The sequence below is a fragment of the Gopherus flavomarginatus genome, chromosome 19 (assembly GCF_025201925.1).
Source record: "Gopherus flavomarginatus isolate rGopFla2 chromosome 19, rGopFla2.mat.asm, whole genome shotgun sequence".
Classification (NCBI taxonomy): domain Eukaryota; kingdom Metazoa; phylum Chordata; order Testudines; family Testudinidae; genus Gopherus; species Gopherus flavomarginatus.
In genome coordinates this window covers 1312864-1334866 of record NC_066635.1, presented here as the reverse complement: position 1 = coordinate 1334866, position 22003 = coordinate 1312864, and the positions used below count along the sequence as shown (strand labels likewise).

Here is a 22003-nt window from a genome sequence, read left to right as displayed (position 1 = left end):
GGGGGAGTTGCATTGCATGAAAGAGAGCAGTATGACTGCTCAGAGCTCCAGTATGAAACTGCAGAAAAACCTGAGAGTCTCTGGATTAAGTTTAGAAGTGTGAGCAACAAGGGTGATGTCGTGGTAGGAGTCTGCTATAGACCACCAGACCAGGGGGATGAGGTGGACGAGGCTTTCTTCCGGCAACTAGCAGAAGTTACTAGGTCACAGGCCCTGGTTCTCATGGGAGACTTTGATCACCCTGATATCTGCTGGGAGAGCAATACAGCAGTGCACAGACAATCCAGGAAGTTTTTGGAAAATGTAGGGGACAATTTCCTGGTGCAAGTGCTGGAGGAGCCAAGTAGGGGCAGAGCTCTTCTTGACCTGCTGCTCACAAAGAGGGAAGAATTAGTAGGGGAAGCAAAAGTGGATGGGAACCTGGGAGGCAGTGACCATGAGATGGTCGAGTTCAGGATCCTGACACAAGGAAGAAAGGCTACGGACCCTGGATTTCAGAAAAGCAGACTTCGACTCCCTCGGGGAACTGATGGGCAGGACCCCCTGGGAAGCTAATATGAGGGGGCAAGGAGTCCAGGACAGCTGGCTGTATTTTAAAGAATCCTTATTGAGCTTGCATTGCAGAAAAAAAACATCCCGATGTGTAGAAAGAATACTAAATATGGCAGGCAACCAGGTGGGCTTCACAGTGAAATCCTTGCTGATCTTAAACACAAAAAAGCAGCTTACAAGGAGTGGAAGATTGGACAAATGACCAGGGAGGAGTATAAAAATATTGCTCAGGCATGCAGGAGTGAAATCAGGAAGGCCAAATCACACTTGGAGTTGCAGCTAGCAAGAGATGTTAAGAGTAACAAGAAGAGTTTCTTCAGGTACATTAGCAACAAGAAGGAAGTCACGGGAAGTGTGGGCCCCTTACTGAATGAGGGAGGCAACCTAGTGACAGAGGATGTGGAAAAAGCTAATGTACTCAATGATTTTTTTGCCTCTGTCTTCACAAACAAGGTCAGCTCCCAGACTGCTGCACTGGGCAGCACAGCATGGGGAGGAGGTGACCAGCCCTCTGTGGAGAAAGAAGTGGTTCGGGACTATTTAGAAAAGCTGGACAAGCACAAGTCCATGGGGCTGGATGCGCTGCATCCGAGGGTGCTAAAGGAGTTGGCGGATGTGATTGCAGAGCCATTGGCCATTATCTTTGAAAACTTGTGATTATCAGGGGAGGTCCCGGAAGACTGGAAAAAGGCTAATGTAATGTCCATCTTTAAAAAAAGGAAGGCACAAGGTCCAGGGAACTACAGGCCAGTCAGTCTCACCTCAGTCCCTGGAAAAATCATGGAGCAGGTCCTCAAGGAATCAATTCTGAAGCACTTAGAGGAGAGGAAAGTGATCAGGAACAGTCAGCATGGATTCACCAAGGGCAAGTCATGCCTGACTAACCTAATTGCCTTCTACGAGGAGATAACTGGTTCTGTTGATGAGGGGAAAGCAGTGGACGTGTTATTCCTTGACTTTAGCAAAGCTTTTGATATGGTCTCCCACAGTATTCTTGCCAGCAAGTTAAAGAAGTTTGGGCTGGATGAATGGACTATAAGGTGGCTAGAAAGCTGGCTAGATCCTCGGGCTCAACGAGTAGTGAGCAATGGCTCCACGTCTAGTTGGCAGCCGGTATCAAGCGGAGTGCCCCAAGGGTCGGTCCTGGGGCCGGTTTGTTCAATATCTTTATTAATGATCTGGAGAATGGAGTGGACTGCACTCTCAGCAAGTTTGCAGATGACACTTGTCACGGTATGAACCCCCACTCTGAACCTTAGCGTTCAAAAGATGGGGTACCAGCATGAACCCCCCTAAGTTTAATTACTCGCTTAGAAATGATACAGATGCCACCACCCAAAAATATAGTGTTTTGGGGCACTTTCTGGCCCCCAAACCCTTCCCTGAGGACCTCAAGACTCAAAACCCCTTGGGTCTCACAACAAAGGGAAATAAACCATTCCCCCCTCCTTTCTTCCTCCCAGATTCTCCCCTCCCTGGGTAACACTGGGAGATCCCTTTGATTCAACTCCTTGAATCATAAAAAGAGAGGAAATTCACCTTCCCCTCCTTCTCTCCCCCTCCCAGATTCTCCCTGAGAGAGAGACAGTAATCTTAACACAGAGAGAAATCAGGCTTTTCCTCCCCCCTTCTCTCCTTCCTCCCACCAATTCCCTGGTGAGTGCAGACTCTCTCCCCTTGGGTCTTACACAAGATAGCCAAAAAATCAATCAGGTTCTTAAAAAGAGAAGCTTTTAATAAAAGAAAGAAAAAAGTAAAAGTTGTCTCTGTAAAATCAAGATGGCAAATATTACAGGGTCTTTTAGCTTATAGACGCTAGAGAGAATCCTCCCCCCAGCACAAATACAAGTTTCAGCAACAGAGATACAATCCTTCCAGCAAATACATATTTGCATATAAAGAAAACAATCCAAAAGATTAAACCACCTTTCTAACTGGTACTTACTAAATTGAACAGAATAGGCTGTTTCAGAAGATGGGAGGAATCGGTTACATGTCTGGCTTCTCTTAATCCCAAGAGAGAACAAAAACCCTGTGAAACAGCCCAAAACAAAGGCTTCCCTCCACCGAGATTTGCAAGTATCTTGTCTCCTGATTGGTCGCCTTCTCCTCCAGGCTCTCTCGCCTCTTTAACTCGAGCTCCTCCCGTCTCAGCTCCCTTTCATATTCCAGCCGCATCCGCTCCACGGATGCCGAGCGTTGCCGGAGGATCCCCTGCTGGGGGGTGAGCTTCGCCGTGAGGCTCCCCTGCTGGCCAGGGGTGTCACGGTGCCCTCGGTATACACTGGGCTTCTCCCCGCCCTTCCTCTACGCCTAGGAAGGGGGGGTCTCGGGAGCCCTCGTCTGCCGGCTGACCACTCCCAGCAGGGACAGTCACTGGTGCCTGCGCTGCATCTGCTCGGCTGCTTCCCTCAGAGACAGGGCTCCGTTCATTCATGCGGTCTCCCTGCTCCAGCTGGGCAATCAGCTGGTCCTTGCTGAGCCTCCCTGGGTGCAGCCCCCTCTGCTTACACAGCTCCACCAGGTCACACTTGCGCCGCTTGGCATACATCTTCCTGCTGGCCACTCCCAGGCCGGGGTGCTCGCCGCTCCCCACGGTTTCCCAGGGGACCCCTAGTGCACCAGCCCCTTCGTGAGGTCACCACCTCTCTGCCAGGGTCGAGCTGCAGACTCCTCCCGCCCCTGGGACCGCTTGCTGCAATCCCCCCGGGGGACCCTGTTACTGCAAAGTCCTTTCTCACTGGGCACACACTCCCAGGGGTTAATCACCCTTCGTTTTACTGCTCCCCAGTCACTTACTGCAGGAAGCGCCGTCCACGGGGTGCAGTATATCCCGCCGCTGCCACCAGTTGTCACGGATTGTGGGGAAGTCCGGCCCTGCACCCCTCTTCCTGGGCCCACAGTGACTCTCAGCCAGCCAGTAAAACAGAAGTTTATTGGACAACAGGAACACAGGTTACAGCAGAGCTTGCAGGCACAGTCAAGACCCCTCCACCGAGTCCTTCTGGCTTTCAGGGTGCTTGGATCCTAGCTAGGATGCCCTGAATTCCACCCACACAGCCCCAAGCCCCAACTCCAACTGCTTCCCTCCTGCCACTCCCTTCCTTTGTTCCCCTTCCCGGGCAAAGGTGTTGACCTTTCCCTCCCTTACCTAGCTCAGGTTACAGGCCCTGGCATCGTCCATCTCCTAAAGTCCTCCCCTGCTCTCCCACTCCCCACACAGACAGTCCCTACTGCATCACACCTTCCAACCCTGATATTCTATGATTCTGAAGCAGGCTGGCAAGTCTCCACTAGTGATGGCACACATTAGAACCAATGACACTGCACTGCATGGAATTACACAGATTATCAAAGACTGCAGGAATCTTGAAGACAGCTGAAGAACTGGAAAATCCAAGTGATCTCTCAGACAGCCTTCCGGTCCCATGAGTGAGCGAAGGCAAAAAATACCAGAGCTGAACCACTGCCTGTGAATTCAAAGGTTTTGGTTTTGCTGAACATTGGGCCACAATCGACTGGGAGATGGGGCTGTATGAACGGGACTGCCTGTATCTCATGGTTATGCGGGCGGGAGCTAATCATCTTGGTTGGAAAATAGCTGCAGCAACCAGGAAGCTGTTTAACTAATAATGCAATGAGAGGGTGCTATGGAGACAAATATGGTACAAATTCAGAACACATTGAACTGATATGGCAAAGAATGTGGAAAGAAGACATTTTCCAATTGTTTATATACCAAAGCTAGGAGTCTGGGTAAGAAGCAAGAGGAACTGGAAAATTCTCATTGACATAACTGGAGGGATGATTCATACACCTGCAGTAGTAATATCACTAGTTATAATAATCTGTTCAGGAAGAACACAGTGAATAACAGAGGTGAGGGGTTAGCCCTCTGTATTAAAGACACCATTCGCTGTTTTAGAGTTAATGATTACTCAGAAGTGCAAGGTCTTGAATGCATATGGATCAATGCGCGAACTGCACCCAGGACGTGGGGCTCTGTTACAGACCATCAAATCAAACCAGAGAACAGGATGAGTTGCTCCATACACACCTGTCTGCAGTGAGTGGAAAGACAAAGATGTTGGTATAGGGACTTTAATTTGGGAAACATGCTGGAGGCCTCTTGCAGCCAGTTCTAGACCTAGAACCAGTCCTTTTGGAACCCCATGAGAAACACCCCAATTCAGTGATGATTCCCCACTGATGACTACTTTTTGAGATACGTCAGGCATCCAGGTCTTCATTCGTTTAACATGTGCTCTACTGACGTTGTCTAATGCTAATTTTTAAAATCAGAATGTCACGTTACTAAGAAAAATCTTCTACAAAAGTCTAATTATATTACATCTGCACAGTTACCTATATCAACTGAACATGTAATCTCATCAAAGAATGAAATCAGATTTGTTTGAAAAGACATATTTTCCATAAGACCTTGTTGACTGGCATTAATTATATTCCCATCCTTTCCTTTGTTATTAACTGAATCCTGTACCAGCTTTTCCATTACTTTGTCTGGGATTCATATGAGGCTAACCAGCCTACAATTAACCCAGTCATCCAGATTGAGTTTTTGACTGCTGGCAGTACATTAGTAAGGTTATGATTATATCATGGAAGTCATGGAATCCATGACTTCCATTGACCTCCATGACATTTTCTGCTCCACCCTGGTGGGGGGACTCCCTGCAACTTCCCAGCTGTGGTGGGCAGCAGGGACTCCCCACAGCTGCCCAGCCGCAGTGGGTGGCAACTAGTGGCTCAGGGACCATGCAGCTCTCAGCTGCCCAGGGGCAGGCGAAGGGACCACACAGCAGCCCAGCCCAGAGGGACCCTGGAGCTCCCACACACTGCAGCAGTGGGGGACCCGGGAGCCCCAGCAGAGATGGGTGCTGAACCCACCTGCCCCTTTTATCAGGGATATTTTTGGTGAAAGTCAGGGACAGGTCATGGGCTTCCATGAATTTCTGTTTATTGCCTGTGACCTGTCCCTGACTTTTACTAAAAATATCCATGACAAAAACTTAGCCTTATATATTAGCACTCTTTCAGTCTTCTGGAATGTCCCCACTATTCCAAGTGTGACAGACCCAAACCAGTGGGGTACAGGAGTCTGGTAGAGGGCAAATATATTGGTCACTGGATGAGTAGTTTTCTGTTCCCTGAGTGACCAGAGCAGGGACTGCATTAGAGTAATCAGGAACCTGCTAGAACCAATTAAGGCAGACAGGTTAATTAGAACACCTGCAGCCAATCAAGGCAGGCTAATCAGGGCACCTGGGTTTAAAAAGGAGCTCACTCCAGTCAGGCGAGGAGGAGCCAGAGGAGAGGAAGTGCGTGTGAGAAGCTGGGAGCAAGAGGCACAAGGAGCTGAGAGTGAGAGGCTGTGCTGCTGGAGGACTAAGGAGGACAAGCGTTAACAGACACCAGGAGGAATGTCCTGTGGTGAGGATAAAGAAGGTGTTTGGAAGAGGCCATGGGGAAGTAGCCCAGGGAGTTGTAGCTGTCACACAGCTGTTACAGGAGGCACTATAGAGAGATGCAGTCCACAGGGCCCTGGGCTGGAACCTGGAGTAGAGGGCAGGCCCGGGTTCCCCCCAAATCTCCCAACTCCTGATCAGACACAGGAGGAGTTGATCCAGACTGTGGGGAAGATCACTGAGGTGAGCAAATCTGCCAATAAGCGCAGGACCCACCAAGGTAGAGGAGGAACTTTGTCACACAAGATGTATTCAAAATTAATAGGAGTGGTCAGAGATCTCCTCGGCCAACTTTTTTAGGGTCCTTGTGTGCAAGGTAACCAGGCCTGCTGATTTAAAAATGTTTTTTAAATACATGCTAACATTTTCCTTAGTCACTAATGGACTAGAAAATACTTCATCATTCTCATGTGATGTGAGTACATCGTCCTGCTTCTTTCCAAACCAGCTACCAGCAACTCAAAGGGCCTGCAGGATCTAAAAGCAGCTTTTCTCTGTGTGTGGTCTATCAAGTAGCTCACATACCCGGCAGAGACCAATGTCCGATGTTTTAGGGGAAGATAAAAAAGCTGCAGTGTGCCTATTTATCTGTAAAGCACTATGCATGCCCACAACGCTGTAGAATTAAGCAATAACCTGGCTGTGCAATAAAATGCAATGGTAGGAAAAATTTTCCTGGTTCCAGAAGCACTAGGATTGTCAGCCCTATTTCTGAAGGACTTCGCTTCTAGGACCTATTACTTCACCATATATTTCTGAAGCTTTCACACTAAAACATTGTCTAGACTATTAACATAGTCAAAGGCTAGTTCAGTATGGCCTTGGTCTTGGATTACAGACATATGTGGCTGATAAGGACTGGAGCAGTTGCCCCTGCACACTTCACACGGCTAGTACCTTATTCAGGTCAAACCCATTTTTCCTGTATGCATTAACTATTTCACATTTTACCAGATACCAAAAAGAGTCTGCAAAATTTTAAGAATTAGTTGCTGAAATTTCTTCTGCAGCTTCCCAGCTGTGAAGGTATCTCCTTTCTGCCGGAGCAAACAGGTAAGATCTCCTGCCCCTAGGCTGAGCACTTTGTGCTTCCTGCTCCTGGCTTGTGTAACAGTGCCCTGGATGTATCACTAGCTGATCTGCAGTGCACAAGCACAGCTGGTATTTTGGGGCCTATGTTCCATGCTGCATGTGGGAAAGTAAGGCACAAAGGCGTGAAGGCTGGTTCCCCGTGGCTTAGGCTGAATCCTAACATGTTTCCTTAGCAAGCTAACAATATGTAGCTCTTATATCATGCTTTTCCCCAGTAGCTCTCAAAGCATTTTCAAAGGAAGGTAGCATCATTGTTCCCATTTTACAGATTGGGAAACTGAGGCATGGATAGGCAGTGACTTGCCTAAAGTTACCCAGCAGGCCAATGGCAGAGCCAGGAATGCAACCCAGATCTCCTGAGTTCCAGTCCAGTACTCTATCCACTGGGCCACACAGTGTCAGCAAAGCTGGGGCACTGCCTTTTATGCAATTCATATTGGAAAGTAACAGGACAGGGTGATGACAAGACTTTGAAGAGGGACTTTCCACTAAGGAAAAAAGCCAAAAATTTTCCACTACACACATCAATCCATTTGCCTCCCTGAGAGTTTTGTACTACCTTTTCTCTCCCTTTGCCCCATGCTTTCTGTTTATCATCTGTGTTATGGGACCGCCTAGCGATTCCAGCTGAGATCAGGGTCTGTTGAGCAAGGTGCTTTGTATACACAAACTAAGAAACCCTCCGTGCCCCAGAGAGTTTACTGTCTAACCAGACAAACCCAGGAACCGAGACAGCAGCACAACGAGCGATAGTCTGACAGCCTCAGGTTAGTGCCGCAGGGTTTTTCATTTGGTTGGTTTTCACACTCTGGGGGTGGGTTGCTGTAAAGGGTATTTTTGTTTATTGTAACTGTGTAACACAGAGAGGGGCTGAGGGGAGGGTGTCTAAAAGGGATGGGGGGGCAGCTGGGGTGAGACTGCAGGGAAGAGAAGAGAGGGAACTGAGGTCACCAGCCAATCAGTAGAGGAGAGAGACAATCACAGGGAAACCTGCCAAAGGATGACATCATTGGTCAGCTGCTGCTGGGTCTGCTCCTGTCACAAACACTCAGCTTCACAGCTCCTACCAGGCTGCTCCAGGCTGGGAACAGACTCTCAGTCCCCATCTGTAGAGCCCAGCCCCGCTTCAAATCCCTCCCTACAGTCTCCCTTTGCCAGGACTACTTCCAGCTTGTTCTCCTCCCCAGCCATCTCTGCTTGTTCTCCTTTCCGGAGCTACAGTTCTGCAGCTCACCACTCCCACCAGGAGCTCTCCAGTCAGGGGCTCCACCTTGCTCTGTATTCATAAAGCACTCTGTAGATTTACAGTGATTTTAACAATCATTATCCTATGGTTACCAACTGCCTAAGGGCTTGGCTACACTTGAGAGTTGCAGCGCTGGTGGTGGCTTTACAGCACTGCAACTCACTTCCCGTCCACACTGGCAAGGCACATACAGCGCTGTATCTCCCTGGCTACAGCACTGGTTATACTCCACTTCTGCAAGAGGAATAAAGACTATAGTGCTGCTGATGCAGCGCTCCCCCGCCAGTGTGGCCACCAAAAGCGCTGTTATTGGCCTCCAGCAGTATTCGGCAGTATCCCAGAATGCCTGTTTTAGCCACTCTGCTCGTCAGTTTGAACTCTACTGCCCTGGCCTCAGGTGACCAACCGTCAGACTCGCCCTTTAAATTCCCCGGGAATTTTAAAAATCCCCTTTCTGTTTGCTCAGCCAGGTGCGGAGTGCAATCAGTGAATCTTTCCAGGAGACCATGCCTCCACACGGCAAACGAGCCACAGCATGGAGCAATGGCGAGTTGCTGGACCTCATCAGTTTTTGGGGGAAGGAAGCTGTGCAATCCCAGTTGCGCTCCAGCCGTAGGAATTACGATACCTTTGGGCAGGTATCAAGGGCCATGATAGAAAGGGGCCATGACCGGGACGCGGTGCAGTGCAGGATTAAAGTGAAGGAGCTGCGGAGTGCCTATTGCAAAGCCCAGGAGGGAAACTGCCCCCACGACCTGCCCTTTTTACAAAGAGCTGGATGCGATACTTGGGGGTGACCCCACCTCCACTCCGAGGACTACCATGGACACTTCAGAGCGGGGGGAGGAGGAGGAGGAGGAAGAAAGTGAGAGTGAGGGTACTGGGGTGGGGGGAGACACCCCGGAGTCCCAGGAGGCATGCAGCCAGGAGCTCTTCTCAAGCCAGGAGGAAGGTAGCCAGTCGCAGCAGCCGGTACTTGGTGGAGGACAAACAGAGAAACGGGTTCCCGGTAAGCAGCTTTTATATTCATGATAGAAATTTTTCGGGAGAGAAGGGAGGGTCATGCCTAGATGCGGAACAGCGCATTGATGTGGTCTATCACGTCGTGGTAATCGGCCTCGGGAATCTCTTCAAAAGTCTCATCCAGAGTGTGGGCAATGCGTTTGCTCAGGTTTATTGGGAGAGCCAGTGTGGTCCTTGTCCCAGTCAGGCTAACGTGTCCGTGCCACTGTGCCACGAGGGGTGGGGGGACCATTGCTGCACACAGGCAAGCTGCATAGGGGCCAGGGCGGAATCCGCATTGCAGTAGAAGACCCTCCAGTGCTTCCCAGGTGACCCGCAGCAGCGAGCTATCTTCCAGGAGAAACTCCTGTGGAAAATGTTGGGATAGTGTTCAGTGTATGTGCTCCCTGCAGCTGTTGGCTCTCCCCAATGCACAGAAACCCAGAGGACAGTACAGCCCTGACACAATCAGTCCCCCTTACTCACCATTTCGGGGCTCCCATGGGTTATGTGCGCTCTCTTTGAGATGGGAAAATTATGGTATTGTGAAGACTGTATGTGCCCTCCTTAAGTGCGGGGGAATTACTCTGTCTGGTATAAACAATGCTGCCTCTGCCAAGTGTTGCATTTTGCCTTTACAGATGCAACCTTGAGATCTCGGCTGTCTGTGTTATCACCGGCTGAGAGATTGCAAAACCTCCTGAAGAGACTGCGAAAAAGCAAAGACGAGATGCTGCATGAAGTGATGCACTAATCTCTCACAGAGAATCAGAAAGCGCAGGAGTGGAGGGATGGGGAAAGCAGGATCCGCAAGGAAAATGCAATGCACAGGAAGCAAAGCATGGAGCAGCTGATAAGCATCCTGGAGCGCCAAGCGGACTCTATCCAGGCGCTCTTAGCCATGCAGGCGAAGCACTATCGCCCCCGCCCCCCCCACACCCTTTGTCCCAAAGCTCTTTCCCTTGTGCCCCCATGTCAGCTCTAACCCCACTTCCCCAACATCCGGGTTCTTACCACCACCAGCTGCCTCCAACACCTGTATGTTCACCAACCAGCCCTGAGAACTATGACCCTTACCCTCTGCACTCAACCCCCATCACCATGCAGTATAGCAGCCTGAAGTGCAGCAGTCATTGCAGAGCACTCCAGACAGGACATATGCAAATCTATGATTGTACAGTTACCCACCCGACCCCCTTGCCCTTTCAGATTCCAAAGAAGTTGTGTTTCTTTCAATAAAATAATTTTCTTTTCAATAAATGAATTTCTGGCTTTGAAAACAGTCTTTATTATTGCATAAAGTTAAAGATACCTTAGCCCAGGAAAGAAACAGGCACTGCAAATCAGCTTAGCAAACACAGATTCCTACCAACATTGTAACCACTGCACTTCACTCCCATGCAAGGCACCAAACATTACTGTTGGCTTTCAGTCTCAAGTTCCTCCCTCAAGGCATCCCTAATCCTTGCAGCCCTGTGCTGGGCCTCTCTAGCAGCCCTGCTCTATGGCTGTGCAAATTCAGCCTCCAGGCATTGAACCTCAGAGGTCCATTCCTGACTGAATCTTTCACCCTTCCCTTCACAAATATTATGAAGGGTACAGCACGCAGATATGACAGCGGGGATGCTGTTTTCCCCCAAGTCCAGCTTCCCATACAGAGATGCCAGCGGCCCTTTAAACGGCCAAAAGCTCACTCCACAGTCACTCGACACCGGCTCAGCCTGTAGATGAACCATTCCTTGCTGCTGCCAAGGCTCCCTGTGTACGGTTTCATGAGCCACGGCATTAATGGGTAAGTGGGGTCTCCAAGGATCACAATGGGCATTTTGACGTCCCCTACTGTGATCTAGGCGATCTAACCTGAGACTCTGTGACTGTGTCCATCCATCCATCTGTACTCTGGACTGTTCCCTCCCTGCTCCACATACTGTCGTGCAGGAAGTGTGAATGGATGGTGGAATGAACCACTGCTTATTACACCGATCATAATTGTCTGACCTATTTTGTGCTGCCCCATCCGTTTGTGGTATGTCTCTATTGTCACTTGCATTTTGATTACAAACTCCCTGGGGCCAGGGCCATCTTTTCATTATTTGGGAGGAGCCTGGCTCGCACACTGGGGCCCTAGTCCTGGATTGAGGCCTCTGCACACTGCCTCAGTACAAATAATTAACCCCAGTGTGAGTTACTCGCGGTTAAGGCTACGATTTAGTCACAGGTATTTTTAGTAAAAGTCATGGACAGGTCACAGGCAATAAACCAAAATTCATGGCTCATGACCTGTCCATGACTTATACTAAAAATACCTGTGATTACATCTTGGGGGAGGGTAAATTAAATTAATAAAATAAATTAATGGAGATATCCTATCTCCTAGAACTGGAAGGGACCTTGACTAGCAGGACCAAGTACTGATTTTGCCCAAGATCCCTAAGTGGCCCCCTCAAGGATTGAACTCAACCCTGGATTGAGCAGGCCAATGCTCAAACCACTGAGCTATCCCTCCCGCTGTGCTGGGGATTTGTGGGGAGGCTGCTGCTGGGAGGGCATCCCAGGGGAGCTTCTGCTGGTGGGGGCACCTGCAGCCAGCAGAACCAGATGTCAGGGGTCGCAGACCGCAGGTACTCCAGCCAGCTGCCTGGGGACTGCTGCTGGGGCCAATGGACCGTGGCTTCTCCAGTCACCCTGGGGTTGGAGACTGGGCTGATCTGGCCAGCTGTCTGGGGACCACTGCCTGGGGCCGCCGGGGCAGCAGCTGGTGTGGCTGTCTCAGGGGCCACCTGACCAGCTGGCCCCGCAGCCAGCTGCTTGGACGGCCCTGGGATCAACCACACCGGCCCTTGCAGAAGTCACGGAGGTTGCGGAAAGTCACAGAATCCATGACTTCTGCAACCTCCGTGACAGACATGGAGCCCTACTTGTGGTCACTCAGGTTGGATGGAAATCTGCACTGCAGACAGAAGGAAAGTTCAGCATGGCCTCCTAGAGACAGCTGTAGACTAGCCTGTCCCCTTGAATCACCTTTTTGCCAGATTTATATCACTAGCTCTTTCTTCACGATTCATTTACTCCAAGCCTCAGAAGAGGAGCACGCTATATTGCATGTATTATTCCTAATGTAGCCAACCAGGCTTCTGCAAAGAGAAATACATCCTGTCCTCAGCCTGTGATGTTAGAACTGAAGCCAGAAGCATGGTCTTTTATCTCCATATTACATTAGAAGCACACATCTAATCTGCTACCCAATATCCACCCAGGCTGGTCCTGGCAATAACAACCTTGACATTTCCTCCCGCAAAGAATGTACTTTCCCCCATATATGATGGTGCAGAAGATGTCAAGAGTGCAAGCAGGGATTCCATTCCTCTTCCCATTCGCTAGGACGGCCAATTTGGGAAGCCAGAAGAGGAGCTATATTTTAATACTAACCCATCAGCTGGGCAAAGGGCAGTCAAGTGCTCAAAAGATACCATAGTTCCCCTCAGACTTTTCACAGACTGCACGTGCCTACCCTTTATTCAGTGCACCCACACACCTGAGCTGGACGGAGTAAATTCAGTCATCAAAAATATTCCCTTCCTAGAATGCAGAAAGTGAATAATCCCACCCCATGCACCAGCCTCCGTTTCTAAACCCTTGCACCATAACCCTGGTCCACCGCATTTCTGAACTTGCTGCTTGAACAGAAAACCTGAGTTAGTGTTTGGATATTCCTACCCCTCTCCCTTTGAAAGGAGACTTCTCTCCAAATGTTGGCATCTCTTCTTCCTCTCAAAACCTCCCTGCTGTGCTGGAAACAAAACAAAACAGGGACAGCGTAAACTCTGACTTCTCACCAGCTGCTTCTTGTTCTAGCACGCCAGTTTTACATCACCCCAGAAGAGTCAGCCGAGCCAATACGACACCCCTCCAACACAAAGCTTTTGCGGAGAAGATGCAGCGGACTTAATCTAGTGCTCTCACTAGAGCCAAGAAGAGCGCTAAGGTACCAGGAGTAATTCCAATACAACATACACAAAGCCACTAGAAAAGAAGAAAAGCAAAGAGAAAGTTTTAATTAATCCCTGTAGTTCTGGCGAGTTTGCCTCCACTTCACCTTTGACCCAAGAAGTTGTGAGAGGCATTTTCAGTTTTCTGTCCATATTCAGTCCATTTCAGTTAATTAGAGAGACAGCAACTGCACTCTTTCCAGTACTTTACTTTCTCATTCTCTCTAATGATCTCCACACACACTAAGCCGAACCATCATCCCCTTTTCCATGCTGCTAGAGATTTCACAGTGGGCTAGCTCCTTCTTGAACTCAGACGTCTCTTTATGAGGTTTAGGCCCTACTTTCCCAATCCATTTGTCCTGGTATCATTTAAGAAGGCACTTAATTCAAGAGATCAAAGATCAATAATCCTCTGAAGTGGAAATTAAGTCTTGAAGATAAAATCAGTGAACTCTAAATCCTTCAGTGCAACCGTTCCAGCAGTAAGTAACACCCCAGCTGTTTATTATGGGTTTTTTAAAATATTAATGGAACTTTGAACCTTTTAAAATTGCAGTGAAAAGCCAAGTAATATTTAAAGCATCAAATCACAGGCATGGAACGAATGATGATTTCATGTTTAAAAGGCATTAGAGAAGGGCTGCAACGGAGGAAAGATTTGAGTCTGCGCTTAACAGCCTTTTCCATTTTAAACTATTTTCCATCAAAAGTTCCCCCCCAAAGTTGCTCTCTGGGTGGCTCTGATTAGAGAGACTGGGGAAGAAGAGGTTGCAGCACTTTCATCACCACTTGGAAAGTGTCCGAAAGGGAAAGGTTTTAAGTAGGTTCACTCTAACACTCCTGTTTCGCAGAGGGCCAGGGGACAACTGTGACAATGCTCTTTAATGAGGCTGCCTTTGATAGTAACAATCTCACTATCACTCATTCACACCTGCCATTTTTGGAGATGGTTAATAAAAAGGAGAGTAGAAACAGCACCAGTCACATCTTGATTTCATGAATGTCGGATCCCTCACAGCCTGGGTGCTGATGTGCGCAGAATACAGAAGCTGTCATCTGTGACTAAGAATCCCTTTGTAGCAACGATAAGAGGTCCCCAAAGAGAGGTAACAGGCACGTACTCTTCCTCCCCAAGAGCATGCCATGTGGGATCCCTCAGCGGCCCACGCTCCTGCCCCTCTAACTGAGTGTATAGGGAGAGAGTGAGATGTTTAGGGCTGCACTTGTCACCATTATAAGCAATCTATTTCATTGCAGCCAAATACTATGGTCTCTGTGCTCTACCGATGACGAGGCAGCAGATGGGAGAAATCCAGCTGAGCTGCAATCCAGATAAGACAGAAGGGATAGTGATACAGACCTTAAGGGAAGCACCTCATGGAAAGGCCTGTCTGCATATATCAGTCTTGGAAACATCTTGGATCCATCCCCGCTGCCCCTGGATTAGCAGCTGTGTGAAGTGCATTTCCCTTCTATGGTTCACCAGTAGTCAAAGCTTCTGGGCCAGATTGGGGAGGAGGTGCGGTTTCCTATCTAGCTCTGCCAGTGTTGCTGGCTGTATCCAACAAGACAATCATCAGTCACATAAGTAACAATGCTGATATTTACAGCACTGCTGTTGGATTGCAAAATTAATCCTGCACTGAGATGAATGGGGAAAGGTCACCCTTCTCTAGAGATCACATGAATACACTAAAATAATAAATACATCTGCTTGAGTCCTCCCCTGCTAACCTCCCCTGATCTGAGTTCCTTCAGCAACTCATTTTTTGATACCTATAATTTTGTCTTTTCAATGTATTCATCATTAACTACTCCCTGGCAGTGTGGAGCCTCCTCCCACCACCCACTCACCATAATCACTTACTATTTATCTATGTACTTAGATCACACTTATCACCATAATATCTGTGCAAATATGCAAATAATAAACTGACATGGTTTAATCCAATTCCCTCCTTTCATCCTATGAATCTGCTGTCTGTCTCCTCCTTTTTTTTTCCTTCTTTGAGTTCTTCGCAAACTTTAAACCAGTTGCTGAAGTCTGGGGAGATGCTGGCATATTAAGAAAAGTAGAAATCACCGACCAAGGTCTACCATACCTTCTTCCACAGTATGAAGACCCAGTTTTCTCATTTATCTTCATTCTGAGTGCTAGCACCTGTTGTGAAAGAATTTCTCCATCGTTGGCACCCCAGCACGTCTCACTCCATCCCCTTCTCCTCTGAGCACTATGAAAAATTTACTACTTTATCGTTTGTGAAGATCAAAGATACAAAATGCTATTGCTACCCAGTCCATATTCTCCCTTGAACCACCTGCAGCCTGTATCTTCTTTCACCTCTTTCTCACTCTATTAAAAGATTCTGCAATCTTCACTTTACTCATATCTCTCAACTTGCAAGCCTGCCAGTATATGACACAAACAATCCAAATGCGCGATAAGTGACAAAAAGGGGAACAGCTGGGTTGTTGCATGTTATGCCATAATTAACAGATTACATTTTTAATTATAGAGAACCTGGTAAGGATCTTTCTCGCTGTGAATTAAATACAAAGGAAACTTGAAAATTAAATTCTGTCTTGTGCAACCATAGGAACTCAAGACATTGTCATTAGCAGGGGTTGAATCTTGGACCTCAGAACAGATCTCTTCCACTTGGGAGGAAGACGTAGCTACTATCCTCTAGGTGGACTAACTAGAAGAGGGGGCATGACACACACTTTGCCAGCGGACAACAAAACTATTTGCTAACCAGCAGTAGAATGATGGAGATCAGGAGTCCTGGGATATCATCCTGGCTCTGGGTGAGGAGAGTGGTCACAGACGTGGTTACAGACAAAAAAAGTCAAGCCCAGAGGTTTGGCACATTCATATTGAGAGGCTGAGCAGCTCAGACCTAGATCTCACATACCTGTAGTCTGATTCCAATCCCAGCTCTGCTAAGAGGTGCCTTGTGCAACCTCTGTTAACTTATTTGTAAAATGAGAGGCTGAGGCCTGGTCTACACTACGCATTTATACCGATTTTAGCAGCGTTAAACCGATTTAACGCTGTACCCGTCCACACAACGAGGCCCTTTATATCGATATAAAGGGCTCTTTAAAACAGTTTCTGCACTCCTCCCCGATGAGAGAATTAGCGCTGAAATCGGTATTACCATATCGGATTAGGGTTAGTGTGGCCGCAAATCGACGGTATTGGCCTCCGGGCGGTATCCCACAGTGCAGCACTGTGACCGCTCTGGACAGCAATCTGAACTCGGATGCAGTGGCCAGGTAGACAGGAAAAGGCCCGCGAACTTCTGAATTTCATTTCCTGTTTGGCCAGCATGGAGAGCTCACCAGCACAGGTGACCACGCAGAGCTCATCAGCACAGGTAACAACGCAGTCTCCTGAGAATCGAAAAAGAGCTCCAGCATGGACCGCACGGGAGGTACTGGATCTGATCGCTATATGGGGAGAGGATTCTGTGCTAACAGAACTCTGTTCCAAAAGATGAAATGAAAAAACATTTGAAAAAATTTCCAAGGCCATGATGGAGAAAGGCCACAGCAGGGACTCAGTGCAGTGCAGAGTGAAAGTTAAGGAGCTCAAACAAGCCTACCAGAAAACCAAAGCAGCAAACGGAAGGGCCGGGGCAGGGCCAAAAACATGCTGCTTCTACGCGGAGCTGCATGCAATTCTAGGGGATCCGCCACCACTACCCCACCTCTGTCCGTGGATTCCGAGGTGGGGGTGGTAATCTCAGCCATGGCTGAGGATTCTGCGGACGGGGAAGATGAGGAGAAGGAAGAGGAGGATGAGCTTGTAGAGAGCACACAGCACTCCGTTCTCCCCAACAGCCAGGAGCTTTTTCTCACCCAGACGGAATTACCCTCCCAGCCCTCCCAAGCCAGTAGCCCAGACAACGAAGCCATGGAAGCGACCTCTGGTGAGTGTACCTTTGTAATATAAAACATGGTTTAAAAGCAAGCGTTCTTTAATGATTGATTTGCCCTGAGGACTTGGCATGCATTCGCGGCCAGTACAGTTATTGGAAAAGTTGTTAACATGTCTGGGGATGGAGCGGAAATCCTCCAGGGACATCTCCATGAAGCTCTCCTGGAGGTACTCCAAAAGCCTTTGCAGAAGGTTTCTGGGCAAGGCAGCCTTATTCCATCACCACGGTAGGACACTTGACCACGCCATACATGTAGCAAGTAATCTGGTATCATTGCATGACAAAGCCTAACTGCGTATGGTCCTGGTGATTGCTGGCATTCAAGCAACATCCGTTCTTTACCTTGCTGTGTTATCCTCAGGAGGGTGATATCGTTCATGGTAACCTTGTTGAAATTCAGGAATTTAATTAAGGGGACAGAGATGGCCATTCCTACTGGCCTGTTTGCCTGTTGCTTAAAAGAAATCCTTCCTTGCAGGTAGCCAAGCGGGGGCGGGGGTGGGGGAGTAATGGCTCTGAGCTTTTTCGCGTTTGGCTAGCAGGGATCTTCCCTGCTACCAGCCACGCGGTGGCGGGGGAAGGGGGTGATTAGCAGTGATCTTCCATGATACCAGCCACACGGTGGGGGAAGGGGTAAAGCGATCATCCCAGAGAATTGGATGGGGGGGGTGGTTTCTGCTGCTGCATGTTAACAGGAAAGAAGCAGCACTAAACAGGCTTTGCTTAGTATTTGGGAAAGGAGGACACCGAGTATATAAGGCTGCAAGAAGCCAAAAGACAATGGCTTACCATGGCCGCATGCAAGCTGAATTCTGCCTGCCCGGACCTGCGTCTGTGAGATCGCTAACACCAGAGCCAGAGGCACTCAATATTAAGATGCAAAATGCGACCTTGTAGTGAAATCACATGTGCTATGTAAGGTGAATAGTGTTGTTCACTGTGAAAGAGTATAACCATTGTTCTGTAAAATGTATCTTTTTAAATATTTCTCTCCGTTTTTTCCCTCCCTCATGCAGCTGCAAATTTTTCAAGCCTCCCTACTCCACCCCCGAAGCTGGAGGAAAAAAAAGACGTGAGACGAAATGTTCTCGGAAATCATGGAAGTAACCTGCAATGAAAGAGCTCATCTGAATGAGTGGAAGGACATGGTATCAAATTACAGGAAAGATGCCAGTGAACGTGAGGACAGGAGGGACCAACGTGAGGAGAGGAGAGACGCTCGAGATGAGAGGTGGCGGCAGGAAGATCAGAGGTGTAGGCAGGAAGATCAGCGGTGGCGGGATGCAACTCTGGGGCTGCTGCGTGATCAAACTGACATCCTCCGATGTCTGGTGGAGCTTCAGGAACAGCAGCAGGGTCACAGGGTGTAACCACCCTCACCACTCACCATGTTCCATATCTTCCTCACCCAGACGTGTAAGAACGCGTGGGGGAAGGCTTCGTGCACCCGCCCACTCCACCCCTGTGGACAGCCCAACCAAAAGGCTGTCATTACTTTGAAATATTTTTAGTGGCCTTTTCCTTCCCTCCTATCCTCCTCCCAAACCATACCTGGGATACCTTGTCAGTTCTCTCCCTCTTTTTATAATGACTTTTTAATAAAGAATACATGATTTTTAAACAATAGTGACTTTATTTCCTTAAGCAAGCTGTAATAGAAGGAAGAGGGTGGGTTGCTTACAGGGAATGAGTCAATCAAAGGGGGAGGAGTTCATCAAGGGGAAACAAACACAACAGTCACACCGTACCCTGGCCCGTGATGAAACTCATTTTCAAAGCTTCTCTGATGCGCATCTCTTCGTGGTGTGCTCTTCTAATCGCCCTGGTGTCTGTCTGCGCGTAATCAGCGGCCAGGTGATTTGCCTCAGCCTCCCACCCCACCATAAAGGTCTCCCCCTTACTCTCACAGAGACTGTGGAGCACACAGCAAGCAGCAATAACAATGGGGACATTGGTTTGGCTGAGGTCTGAGCGAGTAAATAATGTGCGCCAGTGCGCCTTTAAACGGCCAAATGCACATTCTACCACCATTCTGCACTTGCTCAGTCTGTAGTTGAACAGCTCCTGACCACTGTCCAGGCTGCCTGTGTATGGCTTCATGATCCATGGCATTAAGGGGTAGGCTGGGTCACCCAGGATAACGACAGGCATTTCAACATCCCCAACTGTTATTTTCTGATCTGGGAAGTAATTCCCTTGCTGCAGCCGTTTAAACAGAGCAGTGCTTCTGAAGACACGAGCGTCATGAACCCTTCCTGGCCTCCCACGTGGATATTGGTGAAACGTCCCTTGTGATCCACCAGTGCTTGCAGCACCATTGAAAAGTACCCCTTGCAGTTTATGTACTGGGTGCCCTGGTGCTCCGGTGCCAAGATAGGGATATGGGTTCCATCTATCGCCCCCCCCCCCCACAGTTAGGGAATCTCATTGCAGCAAAGCCATCCACTATGACCTGCACGTTTCCCAGAGTCACAACCTTTCGTAGCAGCAGCTTAATGATTGCTTTGGCTACTTGCATCACAGCCGCCCCCACAATAGATTTTCCCACTTCAAATTGATTCCCGACTGACCGGTAGCTGTCTGGCATTGCAAGCTTCCAGAGGGCTATTGCCACTCGCTTGCGAACTGTGAGGGCTGCTCTCATCTTGGTATTATGGCGTTTCAGGGCAGGGGAAAGCAAGTCACAAAGTTCCATGAAAGTGCCCTTACACATGCGAAAGCTTCGCAGCCACTGCGAATCGTCCCAAACCTGCAAACTATGCAGTCCCACCAGTCTGTGCTTGTTTCCCCGGGCCCAAAATTGACGTTCAATGGCTAGAAACCTGCCCCATTACCAGCAGGATCTCCAAAGTGCAGGGGCCCGCAGTTTGAGAGAATTCTGTGTCCATGTCCTCATCACTCTCGTTGCCACTCTGCCGTAGCCGCCCTCCTCCTCGCCTGCTTTGCAGGTCCTGGTTCAGCATAGACTGCACGAGAATGTGCGAGGTGTTTTACAATATCCACGATTGCGGTCTTGATCTGAGCAGGGTCCATGCTTGCTGTGCTATGGCATTTGCACAGTTCACCCAGGAAAAAAAGGCGCAAAACAGTTGTCTGCTGCTTTCACGGAGGGAGGGGTGAGGCTGTACCCAGAACCACCCGCGACAATGTTTTTTGCCCCATCAGACACTGGGATCTCAACCCAGAATTCCAAGGGGCGGAGGAGACTGTGGGAACTATGGGATAGCTACGGAATAGCTACCCACAGTGCAACGCTCCGGAAATCGACGCTAGCCTCGGTACATGGACGCACACCACCGAATTAATGTGCTTAGTGTAGCCGCGTGCACTTGACTTTATACAATCTGTTTTACAAAACCGGTTTATGTAAAATCAGAATAACCCCGTAGTGTAGACATACCCTGACACTCGATTGTCTTCTAAGGTAGAGTACGAGCCTTTGCTCAATTTTAGGGTGTCTAAAGTGCATAGAAATATAAAGAACAGTCCGTGCCAATGAGCTCAGAATGCATGGTCTCACTCCCAGCTCAGTGCACCTTTCCAGATAGTCAGGGTATTCCAGAAGAGATGGTCACTCTCTCTCTCATATCCACAGAACACTGCTTGATAGGGCTGCATAGTGTAACGGGCAGCCCAATTCAGCTACCACACCGAACAACCTGTGAAATCCACAACACGTGAGAGCTCTGAATTTATTCAGGTACAAAAAGAACTTCCCCTCTTTGAAACCCTATGCAAGCTGAGATGGCATTTCTTTATTCTTTGCCTTTGTCCCTTATTTCACTGCCATTCTCAGCCACTCTTTCCAAACCTGCTGCCCAACATCGCTTCTCTTCTTCCCAGCCCATACGTGATTAATTCTTACTTGCTGCTAAGTGAGTTCTACCACCAAGAGCAGCAAGCTAATGCCAAACACCTACAGAAGCCGCTATTGCAAACAAGAGCTTTATCCGCATGGTCAGTGGATAGGGCTCTGGAGTTGGGATTCGAGGAGAAAGGTATTCAGTTCCAGGCTTGGACACACACAGTGGCCTTGGGCCAGTCACTTCCCGACACGTAAGCTAGGAATAATGATACATTACTTACCTTCCTTTTAAAGTGCTTTGAGATCTACAAATGAAGAGTACTACACAGGTGTCATTATTAGAAATCAGACAATCTAAGCAAGCAGCTAACTGAGAAACACAATAATGGGCCACACTTTATATTAAGGGTATATCTATAAAAGTTTATAGCGTGTTAATAAATGATTAATATATATTAAAAGCATGTTACACGAGTAGTATGTGTTCTAGATGGTTAAAAGCACTTCAGCAGAAGTTGTTCTAGATGGTTATAAGCAACCTATTAACCTGCTGGACTCTAGAAGAATTGCTTAGGCATTAATAACACTATCTATTAATCAGTTATTAACCCTTTACATATTCTTTACATTAGGGTACATTTATAAAGTGTGAAAGAGTTTCACATCATTAATGAGAAATTCAGGGTCCAGCTCCAGGCAGGAGGCCAACTCATGGCTATCCTAATTAGCTTCTCTCACTCACACACAATAATTCTAACCTACTCCAACAACAACTGCATGGGTGAAAACCCACGCAATCACTGCGCTTTTCAATGAACTCACACAGAAAAATGGTAACAGACAAAAGCACCCTATCACCTCTGGGTAAGCACTTTTCACAAAGC

General features: G+C 48.4%; 2 protein-coding genes across 5 annotated transcripts in view; both read right to left on the bottom strand.

The window, feature by feature from the left end:
- The window catches only part of LOC127037472 (uncharacterized), a 269283-nt gene extending 266068 nt beyond the window's left edge, over positions 1-3215 (bottom strand). Inside the window, exon 1 of the mRNA XM_050929233.1 lies at positions 3198-3215. The gene's annotated coding sequence lies outside the window, so the exon portion shown is untranslated. The remainder of the gene's footprint in view (positions 1-3197) is intronic.
- The window catches only part of STX1A (syntaxin 1A), a 251783-nt gene that overhangs the window by 132148 nt on the left and 97632 nt on the right, over positions 1-22003 (bottom strand). The gene's annotated exons all lie outside the window — the stretch shown is intronic.